The sequence below is a fragment of the Mauremys mutica genome, chromosome 13, assembly GCF_020497125.1.
Source record: "Mauremys mutica isolate MM-2020 ecotype Southern chromosome 13, ASM2049712v1, whole genome shotgun sequence".
Taxonomy (NCBI): Eukaryota; Metazoa; Chordata; order Testudines; family Geoemydidae; genus Mauremys; species Mauremys mutica.
The window spans coordinates 10,050,611-10,062,789 of NC_059084.1; the positions used below are offsets into that span (position 1 = coordinate 10,050,611).

General features: G+C 42.2%; 1 protein-coding gene across 9 annotated transcripts in view; it reads right to left on the reverse strand.

Annotated features, from left to right (window-relative positions):
- The window catches only part of PHACTR3 (phosphatase and actin regulator 3), a 165,121-nt gene that overhangs the window by 102,445 nt on the left and 50,497 nt on the right, over nucleotides 1-12,179 (reverse strand). For 3 of the 9 annotated variants that reach the window (XM_044986073.1, XM_044986074.1, XM_044986075.1), the window contains one exon: nucleotides 5,085-5,183. The exons of the other annotated variants lie outside the window; for them this stretch is intronic. The gene's annotated coding sequence lies outside the window, so the exon portion shown is untranslated. The remainder of the gene's footprint in view (nucleotides 1-5,084; nucleotides 5,184-12,179) is intronic. 9 annotated transcript variants of the gene reach the window in all.

Sequence of the window (12,179 nt, forward strand, 5' to 3'; positions counted from 1 at the left end):
CCCCCCCCCGTAGTGTAGACCAGGCCTCAGAGAAAACTTACATTTTAAGAGGCCAGAGAACACACATTGAATTTCTATCCCAATAGGAAGGTGTTTTATCAAACAGATGTGAAGACAAGTAGATTCTTGTCCATTTTAGTCCTACCATGACTCCATTGAGAAGTCTCTCAGCGTCTCATGTAAGGGGGCTGGGCAGGGGCGGGAGCACGGCAGGGAGGGAAATGGGTGTGCAATACTTTGAGCATGTCTGACTCAAAGGATGTAATTTTAAGTTCTTTAAAAAGAATATGAAGCAGAAAAACTGTTTTTCCCCTCCCTTTCTCTCTCGCTCTCATTTTCCTTTCGACTGTCAGATTTAAGCTGCGCTCTTGCTCTTTGCATGAGTCATTAAGGGCTGGAAACAAAAGACCCCCTCAATATCCATAATAGATGCTTTCTAATGAAGAACACTATGAATGTTCTGTACATACAGAAAAAGCTACTAACCCTTCCCCCATCCTTCCAATGATGGTGCATATAGCATAAAACAGTAAGAAGCTACGCAGTACCAGTAACCTGAAATGAGAACTAAGAGAGGGTGTGCTATTAAAATGATATTGGACAGGTAACAACTGATTACTTATTAAAGTCACTAAAGCTAAAATAGTCAGGATTTATACTGCCACTGCGTCCTTAGCTTCATTCCATTGCATCTAGGCATTTGTAGAGACTTCAGAACTGTAGTGATTTTACGTATCATGGCATATGTGCTTATTTGTCTTAGGCATCATTTGGGCCTGATCTTGTGAGGTGCTTGTGAGTGACCTCAAATTATGAAGCCTTTAGTGCCTTGCAAGACTATGCCTGAGGTTAATAGATGGTATTTCAAGTTAAGGTTTAAATGCTGTCCCTAACTCAACCTCAGTGACTTGTTATTGCAGCATAAACGGTATGTAAAATCACCTGCTGTTTGGAGCTGCCTACAGTACAGTATGTGGGATGGTAGGGCCGGTTCAGGGCAGAGTCCCATCCTTCGTTCTCAGTGTCCTGGCTTTGTTCACTACAAACCAAGCCCCTAGCATCTCAGTTTAAGTCTAGACTGAAGAAAGTATGAATCCAGGTCAAGGGTTTCATGCAACAATGGTAGGAATAAAAACAAGGTTGGCGTAGTCAAACGTGAGATAAGCTGAGTTTACAGCCAGGTCAAATAGATACATATGGCAAATATAGGAATAAAAAAATGGAGTGAGACATAACCAGGGAAAAGATATCAAATATCACTCACATTTGTCCGATGGCTACGCTGTACCTACAGGCATGCATTGCCATGTCTCACATTGTTCTGTATTAATCACAGGTTACGGAAACTAGATTTTTCTTGTCATCTCAAGCTTACCTCCTTCTAGCATGAAGTTTCTGCCTAAGTGCATGTAGATACGGTCACACAGAAGGTCTATAGCAGCGGTCAGCAACCTTTCAGAAGTGGTGTGCCGAGTCTTCATTTAGTCACTCTAATTTAAGGTTTCGCATTCCAGTAATACATTTTAACGTTTTTAGAAGGTCTCTTTCTATAAGTCTAAAATATATAACTAAACTATTGTTATAAGTAAGTAAATAAGGTTTTTAAAATGTTTAAGAAGCTTCATTTAAAATTAAATTAAAATGCAGAGCCCCCCAGACCGGTGACCAGGACCTGGGCAGTGTGAGTACCACTGAAAATCAGCTCATGTGCCGCCTTTGGCACGCGTGCCATAAGTTGCCTACCCCGATCTATAGTAAAGCAAAAAACTGAATCCAGAGCCTCCCAAGTCCAGGCTAGTGCCCTACCCATGAGTCCATCCTTCTCCTATGTAAGTATGCAGGTTTTCACTCCTATTACAGCCTTTGCTACCTCCCATACTTCACTCATTGCAGATATCCAGCTCCTACCCAGTCTTCTGTCTGCTCAGAAGTGCTTGTTGAGCCTCTGGGCCGTGAAAGCCTGACTTTAATCAAGACTATGCAGGAAAGTCCTTTCTTTAAAGAAAGCATTTAGATATTACAAGCATTCAGAATTGGTTTACCACATTGGGTAATGAAGCAGAGTTAAAAATACCATATGCTGCCTTGACATTGCCCATTCATTGCAATAAATGACTGAATTGGCTGTGACCACAGAACAAAACCGTGTTTTACATCTCTGCTTTTAAGTGAAGCAGCATATAAAGCTCTTTGCTACTTGGAAGATCCTCTTAGTGTTTTACATAAGAGGATAACAAAGTTTAATTGGAAAATGCAGGGAAGCTTGAGGCATCCCTTTTCCTTCTCCTGAACCCAGAGTGCAGTTAAATATTAGACTGATAAGATCAAGACCCGGTGGTTCAAGGGAAATGCAATTGGTCAAATTCTGCTCTGTTCTCTGTTATTGCCATATAATGAGGAGGTCTATTGGGGTTTCACCTTTGTACCTGATGTCAAAATTTGGCCCAGTGTTTCCAGTTGACTGCACTGGATAACCCAAATGCCTCCCAACCACCCTCAAGCATCCCATGTGATCTATATAAATCTGTCACAACTAAACAGAGCTTGCTCCAAAGTACCAGAGAGGAACTGACAAGTACGTCCAGACTGTTTGAAAACAACATTTATTTTAGATCATTTCATATAGTTTTGTGTATGATACTTGCTTTCTCACACAGAAGAGAAGGAAGAAAGAAAGAGTTCTCCCTAACAATTCAATATTACATGTAATTCTGAAGGCAGGCTCTATCCCCTTGACAATAAAGTAATATGGAATATTCAAGGGAGACGAAAATAGATGTAATTTCTCATTCTTTTCATGTGCTGAAACCATCTCGTAATTTTATTAATAGCAGGGCCTGTCTCTATGGAAAAGCTCTTCTTCTGGTGATCTTTCCTTTTGTTTAAAGCGGTTTACAATAGGATGGATTGAAAAAATAAAAAACGTAAGCCTGATATTTGCCTATTTGAATTGCCTTTTGAATTACTATATTATTCTGTGGGACTAAAATAAATGTGTTTATTTCAGTAGCAAATTATCTCAATAAATGGATAGTCCTAAACATGCAGCAATGCCAGGTGATTCACAGCACAAGAAAGTGTGCTTCTGGCAGTGATTCTCAGCAGGAAAATGGGAAAAGGTGTTGCTAAGTCTTAGGAAATGCTGCAAACGAACAAGTTTATGAGGGATTCCACATTGTTCTCATTCAAGAAGAAATAAGCAGCTGAAGAATAAACAAATCCTAAGGGAACCTTATAGGGCACTAAGGAAAAAAGAGATTACAGATTGCAAGAAGTCAACTTCTGTGCAGGTCTCCCAAATTCTATGCTAGTACCCTAATCACTGATGTCCTATTTAAACTGATGGGGATTGAGAGGAGTTACTGTCTGATGTCCTGTGTGATATACATTGTTCATCTTGGTCTATCAATTTCACACCTCTTAGGAACGTCTGCAGGAAGACTGAAGACTGAATGGGACCGTGGATACTGAATAACACTGTCACCACTAATCAGGGTCATTTTAGGTCAGGGTCAAGGACCTCTGACAAGCTTGCACTGCTGCATTATTAGTGGAAGAAGCGGGTGTCCATTTCTGTTTCTGAATGACCCTTGTTTCTTCTGCCACAAATTTGTTTGTGGGGATATGGAACGCAACTTGAGTTGGGGGGAATTATAGGTTCACCCAATTTCCCCCCTCCCCTTTTTTATAGCTTCCCTTTAAAACCAACAAGTGATAATAAAAAACGCCAGCTGGGCAGCATTGATAACGCTGGTGTTCATTCAGCTACAGAAATGGACACCACCTTCCTCCACTAATGATGCTGCAGTGCAAGCTTCCCCATGCTGCTTGTCACTGGTCCTTGATCCTGATCTAAAGCGACCATGCTTAGTGGTAACTGTTATTCAGTCTCCGAGGGCCCTTTCAGTCTTTGGTCTTCCCGCAGAGGTTCCCAAGGGGTATGAATTGGTAGTAGCTATGATTATATTTTATGTGATGTGGACACTAGCCTAAGATGAACAATTTATATCACACCACACATCAGTTTAAATAGGACACCAGTCACCTGAGGTATGATGCTATATTCAATTGACATGGGCTGAAAGTCAATGAGTGTACACATTGACCATGTGTTTCATGTGCAGTTTGGCTATTTCACCTGTGTAATTCATATGGCACATGTATTCCTGATGGAAGTTTCTTGTAGATCATGTTTTTTAAAAAAATGTGTAAGTCACTGAAACATCTGATTCACAATAAAACCATGTAATTCCCACAGCAACCTAGATCGGGCTCTCATCGCTCAAACCCAGCTGTGTGTCATGGTCTGGTTATTTGATTCTTTGTTTTATTTACTAAGGGAAATGTCACTTGGAAGTTACAAATACAAACAAATTAGAAAGTCACAAAGGGACAGATTCTGCTTCACTCTGCGACCCCTCCATACCACTGCAGAAACCCATTGTCATAAGGGGGAGGAGGGGCTTCTCTGCATAATGTACAGGATTACAGGAATGGCTGTAATCACAGGTCCTGGCCTAGAGGGCATGATGGGGCTGGGTAGAGAGTGATGGTATTTTGACTGTAGCTACCTGAGAGATCATCTCCGCTCTGTGACCAAGACATTCAATAACAACTACTTTCCACTGGAACATAAAGCTATTCACCAAATGGGAGAGGTTCAAGAACACTGAAGACAAGGTTTGCAGGAGCTGAACCTAAGCTGTACAGCTCCAGGCTGCACGATGTAAGGGTGACCACGGAATGGCCCTGTAGCGGGCCGGTGTGGCTCCCCTCCTCCCCGGAGAGGGTTGAGCCCCGGACCCGCCTGTTACAGGCCCACTTTCATAACACAATGTGAAACTCATTTCCTCACATTCACGTTCCTCAGTTTCTTTGTGTGTGTGCGCACAAACATGCACACGTGTCAAGAAACAAAAAGCCTATGAATACATCAAGCTTTTTCTCCAACAGGCTGGGAAGGAAGACAGGAAGAATTTGTTTTTTGTATTTTTATGCACTTGGGAGGTGCCCCGATGCCATGGTGATGGGCCATATAAGAAGATAGAGGGATATGTATTAGATAACACCAGTCTCATGTCTACCAGATTCCAGCGAGTGCGGCTCAGTACATCTGTTAGACTATCTCATTCCTGCCTGCTTAGTCATGCGTAGCTTGCTGGTGTTCCAGAAGTCCTTCAGGTCTGTAATAAATGAGAGGGAACATCCAGGGTCAGCTGATACTCTGACAGGTTGTTTTCTTTCTATGGCTGTATTTTCAGTCTCCTAGATGTCAGTTTAGAGACATTTTAAGCAGTTATGAAAGTCACCTTGCATGACATATTATCCTATCTCTGAGCAAGTGATATGCCTGCTCTACTCCAAAACACAGTCAACATGTGTGGCACAAGGCCACCCCTAGTTAGATTTGAACATAGGGATTTAGGAACTTTGGGCACCTCCGTTTGAAAATCTTGACCTCAAACAATATTAATATGTTTTGGCTTTGTCTTTACCCTGATGCTATTCCAGAATATTTTAGAGAGAGAAACAGAGAAGTAGGTGCTATTCTGTTCTCAATTATATGTTAGTATAATTCAAGAGTAGCTCCAATTTAGACAACAAAGTTTCTCTGGATCTTTACCAGTGTTGCTAACTCTCATGATTTTATTGTGAGTATCATGATATCTGGCTTTTTAAAAAAAAAGACTCAGCTGCTGGAATCCTGTTATTACATAACTTTCAGTTAAAACAAAAAGTCTTTTTTATTATTACCTGTAATTATTATTAATAAAAAGCCTTTATTATTGTACAGAAGGCTTGAGAATGTGAAGCATAAAGGCTCAAAACCCGGAAGGCAAATAAAAAGAACTTCAGATGTATTTATTTCTAAAATCCCATGATTTTTAAGCTAGTCTGATGATTTTTTGGGGACCGGCCTCATAATTTTTGAAAACATGGGGTTGGCAATACGCTATACCACTGCAACGGAGAGCAGCACTTGGCTTAAAATGTACATTTAAAGGAAACATCATCTTCAGAGAATTTCCCAAAGCAATGAAAACAATAACATTACACGAGGGAGAACACACCTTATGTGTGTATTAATTTAAACAATGAACAGAGACGAGAAATACATTCCCAATTATTCAGACTTCCGCTGTCTCAGTCTCCTATTCTCAAGAACTGTCCTATTCTACTGATTACCAGTCTATTGAAGCAGTTCAACTAATTTGGTCTCTACTGTCTACTGAAGCAACCCCAAACCACTGAACTATTTACTACAGTGTTGGGTTTTATGCCTGTCCATAGTCAGGAATCAGAAAAACATTGTCAAAGGATCCAGCCAAGCCCACCCATGCTCCAAGTACTAGCTCTTTAAGAACAAGCATTCTGGGATTTGTAGTTTCCTTGTGGGATCATGTGATTGTAGCTACAGCAAGGCCTCTTGGGAGTAGGGACTTAGGCTATAAAAGAAGTGCCAGCTATCAGTATGGGTGTGGTTTTTGTGAGAGAGGTAATTAGAGTCCCAAGGAAGTAGCTTGGAGGAAGCCTCAGAGGAGGCTGGTTACAGGAGCAAGAGAAAGGAAGAGCCTGAGGCTACATGCAATGGCACACACTAATGGTGCACCCCACTGCTTACACTTGCTTAGGAGCCCTAGGCTGTGTCTTCCAGAGAGAACTGGGGGCAGCCTGCTATTGCTCCCCTGCAAGAAGGGAGACTTGTGTGGACCATGGGGAAATGACTGTTGAACTGTTCAGCTTGATAAGAGCAAAATGTCTGTTGCTGAGACTGTTTGTTACTCTGGAAGGAGAGGAGCTTGCTTTGGCTGGAGGCTCAAATCACAGTACACAAATTGCCTGAAAACCCCCAATAAACTACATAATTGCCAGCAGAAGACTGTGGACCATTGAGGGACATTAAGGAATCCCTGTAACTTGATGCTGGGATGAGGTTAGCTGCCCTGTCACAAATATTCTGCCCTTCAGTTAAGGATTGCAAGGTGTGCTGCAGACTTTGCTGTGAGGTAGGTCAGTATTCTTATACTTGATTTGAAGGTGTATTAACTGAGGAACAGGCTGGTGAAATGACATATCCAGGGTCACACAGGGTCTTGGCTAGAGTGAGAAGCCTAGTCCCTTGATATAGGGCTGTATTCTGTGAGGCAGAGGAAACTGATGCACAGAGTTGAAGGAGGTCAGTGTATTGATCCAGTTACAAAGGTCTGGAGTGTTTTGGTTTTTTTTTAAATGGCCTGTATTCTGTTGGTGAACAGTGTGAAAGGGTCTGGGGTGGGGATTTGCTTCAACCATGAGACACACATATGTCTGTATACCTTCCTCTTGCCTCTCTTTCCGTTCTATCTCATGTAGGTTACAGGGTTGAAAGTATTTTTATAACTTTTTTGGGGCAAGGGGTCTTTCTTGCAAAATTCCTATTGACTTCTGTGGGACCAGGATCCTAGCCTGCTAAGGAAAGAATGCAGCTGCTTTGAAAAGTTAAGCTAGTACCCAACCAGCTTCAGCTGAGTTGTGGCAGAGTGTTTTCATCTTTGGAAACCAGGATAAAAACCATCCAGAAAACATTCTACAATGCGGACAAGCTACAGTAGCTCAGGCTAAAGGGATGGGTCTAAGCTTTTATGCTAGGCTCTTATTCCCTCTCTACTCAGAAGCATACAGACTTATGGTTTCAAACAGTGATAATTTTTAAATGGAATTAAAAATGAAGCAGGTCCCTGAGTTCCCATTATTCATATGCACAGGAGGTCACAATTAAGCTAGTTATTTGGTTTCAGTTCAGTACTGCAGGTTCTTCATGCTTCACTCATATCCAAAACACCTGTTCTAATACCATGATAGACATGGGGCCAGATTTTCAAAGTGCATGCATGCTTCTGTGCGTGCCTGTCTTTCAGGCACATAGCGTGTGAGACACAAAAGTACTCAGGTGCCTAGTCCAGTTTTTAGGCACCTCTGCAATCCACAGAACTCCTGCTTGGCTGCCACCTAACCTTGGAGGTGCCTAATCTCAGCTGGTGCCTAAGATTTTTTCTTCTCGGCATGTATATTGCAGCCTCACTCTAGGCACCTATCTCCTGCTTGAGTATGCACACTGCTGCCTCATGCAAGGTGCCCAGCTCCTGCCTAAGCCCCAGAGCAATTCACAAACCAGGAAAGATGAGCGTTCAGCCCCCTAAGTCAAGTGCTGGGGCCTGATTTGGTCAGGGGTCTCTGAGCACGCCTACCAGATCAGGCCCCTGAGGGGAGTTCACACAAAGCAGCCAGGGGTTATGAAGTATTCTGATGTGGGGCCCCCTCAGTCTCTCCTATTAAAGTTGTTCCACTTTAATTAAACAATTGAATAATTAAATATTAAATTAGACCAGTTATAAAATTAGACTGACTCCATAGCCCAGTGGCCCGGACAGTCACCTGAGGTGGCTGATCCCCATTCAAATCCCTTCTCTGGAATTTGAACCGGGGCGGGGGACGAGTCTCCCACACCTTCGGTGAGTATCCCATCCACTAGGCTAAAGATTATAAAGGCGAGCTTTCTCTTCCTCTACCCACCATCTCCACCATCAATTTTGTTTCAGGACTTGCAAGCAACTTAGGTGGGAAAATGCCTGTTTTCTGTCCGGTTTATGGATCCCAAGCAGAACCAGGTGCTTCTTTGCTGCCTGGATTTAAGTGCTCATCTAGGTTGGCCAGGCGTCTAGTTTTCGACTGGAACGCCTGGTTGAAAAGGGACCCTGGTGCCTCTGGTCAGCACCACCGACCGGGCTGTTAAAAGTCCAGTCGGTGGTGCTGAGGTTCTCAGGCAGGCTAGTCCCTACCTCTCCTGGCACCGCGCTGGGCCGCAGAAGCGGCCAGCAGATCCGGCTCCAAGGCAGGGGGCCACCCGCCCCGAGCACTGGCTCTGCACTCCCATTGGCCGGGAACCACGGCCAATGGGAGCTGCGGGGGGGCAGTGCCTAACTCAGGCTTTGTGGCTTGGAGTTGTGTTCCTGTGATTTTTTTGTGGTGCCTAACTTTTAGGCACCTAAACGCTCAGCACTGCAATGCCTAAGTCCCTTCGTGTCCCACCTGTAGTGTCCAATGACACAGGTATTCGGGTGCACGTTCTGACTGTGTGTCTACAAGAGACTGAAAAGTTCAGCCACACTGCTTCTGGCCCTGTGTTGTATTATGGATTTAACTCATCCCACCAGTGCACATCTGATTTTTCAAATAGTACAATCAAAGATCAAAATTAGAAATCAAATTTTGGCAACAATTAAAGCACTACTCTGTGAATATTGGTGTTCCTAACGCTCAACTTCTCAAACTCAGGTGAAAGGGTTGTGAACACAGTTGAACTGAAAATTCATATTTTAATAGTCTCTAAGTTTTTGCCCACTGTTTTCCCTAGTTCTATGCAGGTTTCTCGTGGAGTTGGCACAGGGGTTGTGGGAACAGGGGAATATTTTTTGGTATTTAGTCAACTTCCTTTCCACTGTATGCGAAAACCTAACTGTAGCTTGTGTGACCCCCCGAGCCAAAGAACTGGTGAAGTCAGCTGAAAAACAAATCTTCCTCTTTCAAATGTGCAAACTTTGCTTATTCGTTGAAAACGTTCCAGCAAGGCCGCAGGGTGCACTGAGCCTGCCTAAAGGCAGCTTTAACTTATGTTTCAGCCACTTAAGAAGGGAAATAATACTCAGCTGAGCCCTCTGGTATTCAGGAACAAACAAACTTTACCAAAGAACCTATCATTGAGGTAGCTTTTTTTTTAAAAGCTAGCCAAAGATACATAAAGCATCATGGTAAAGAATCCTTGCCAATTTATTCTGTAAACTATAATGTGTACATAGTGGTGACAAGAACCCACTTCCTGACCTAACTCATGAAAATAGCTCAGTATATTTCAGTAGCTACATGAGACCAGAATCCTGGGAATTCTAATTGCAGTAACATGTCAGTACAATGGAGTTCATCTGTGGTGGGACAAGATATATCATCCTGTGACAATGCATGAAGAATTCAGTAGTGCAGTCTTATCACCATGACCTGGGCCAGATGTAAGCTGTAGATGTGCAAATGCATCATATGCAGCTACTAAGTAAGTGAACAACCTACAGTTGCCAGTGAAATAACTGTGTTTGCAGCCAGGTAGTTAGTTACAGAGAAACATATTTTCAGAGTTTAGCATGCAGCTGCACAACAAGTATATGCATAATTGTGGATCTAATCTGCATTCATAGTTGCTGAAGCTGTATGTACGAATCCAATAACTGGCTGTACAAATGGCCAGTTCTGACCATGCATGTATAAACACCTAATTACACAGGCAAGGGCTGGTGGGTCTGTGCCTTTTTCAGATTTGTGATGTTTTGTGATGTTTTACATTCTGTACAAGCATAATTTCCCTGGCCTTGTTTTTTTCTGAAAGCATTACTTTTGGTGGAGATGCAGGAGATAGTGGGAGGTCAAGGCACAGGCAGGACAGCCCCTTTAGTTATGCTATGTAAATACAGCCAACTGATAGCTGCTGATGCAGTATTTAATGCAATAACATTCAACCACCATCCAACTACAGAATCTGGGGAATCCATTTTGAAGCGATTTGATATTGCCATATGTCTTGAGTGGAAATATGACATATGGTTCCTGTCATCTTGCCTGCTCCCATTTAATCACACTCTTAACGAGCACAGACATGAAAAATGAATGGTCCCCTTTGTCATTTACAATAATGCTAATTTTCTTTATTCATTATTCCTCTCAAATAACCAGAGTTCATTTTAGACCCACTTTCAATATTTCAGTCAGACAACTGCACAAGAACCCTAGGAATTTTTTTTTAATCTGTTGCAATGTTCAAGTACACTGTGGAAAGGTATGCAATTTTCTTGGGACTTTCCTCTTTAAATAAACTGGGCTTTAGTTTTCAGGGGAAGGGAGGAAGGTTGTTCCTTCGCTGTCTTATGGCCCTACTTTATTCCCAGCTAAATAGGGAGGGTTAGTAAAAATGAATATTAGTTTAAGGGGAAGAATGTCAGAACAACATAGGCCAGAATGTAATCAGGTTGTGGATATATTCTGTGGATGCCGCTGTATTTGTATTCAGACCTGAAGCCTTACAAATCCATATGTCCTACAAGGTTTTGCTGCAAGATGAATTCCATTGAATGACAATTAATTTTTGCTTAATGAGAAAATCAGTTCTCTCTTCCTGCTGAAAAGGTGGGGTTATTAAGGGAGAGATTTGCTAAAACACTTAAGGTACGTCTACACGGCAATCACAAATCTTCAGCAGCAAGTCTCAGAGCCTGGGTCTACAGACTTGGGCCTGCACCACGGCTCTAAAAATAGCTGTGTACACATTCAGGCTCAGGATCTGGACCCCACCCTGGGTTTCAGAACCCGAGTGCCAGCCCAAGCCCCAAATTTTACACAGCTATTTTTAGCACTATAGCACAAACTGGCGTTTGTAGACCCAGGTTCTGAAACTCGCTGCTGCAGGTTTCAGTGCGCCATGTAGACATACCCTTAGTGTTTGGTAAAATTCCCACTGATTTCAATGCAAGCAGTTAGGTCAATGCAGTTGGTGTAGCTGTGCTAGTGCAAACCGCGAATGTGAACAAGGAGAGCTGTGATTTTCAGCAGTAATTCTACAATTTCAAGCAGGGATTTTCTGCTATATAGCTGGTGAAATGGTCAAAGGTCCATAATAAATGTAATGTACTTGGTTCAGCTATTTATCACATAATATTCACTTCCATGTGAAAACAGAATATATAGAAGCCAAGGTTGCACTTGCTTTAGTTGTTAAGGTTGTGAAATAGTCCATATGTTTCTACCTATTTGGCAGGTCATGGGTATTGTCAACCCCAAGTTTTAAATCATGAGTCATCCCTCTCCCAAAAATCATGAGATTTTAAAAATAATACATGTAGGGGAGGGGTATTTGCTTTCAGTCATTAGGGTTTGCATTTTCAACTTTTCTCTGTAATCTATGAGGGCTACAAACTTTAAGTGAAAGTTCAAATCTTTATGTAATCATATGATTTTTTAAAAGAAATGCCAGATACTGTAAGATTGATGATAAAATTAAAAGAATTGGCAGCGCTGGGTATAACCATGCAAACAAAGGTCAATCGTGTCATAGTTGAAACTCGAGGTTCATTGTTGCACAAAATTATTATGAGACTCTT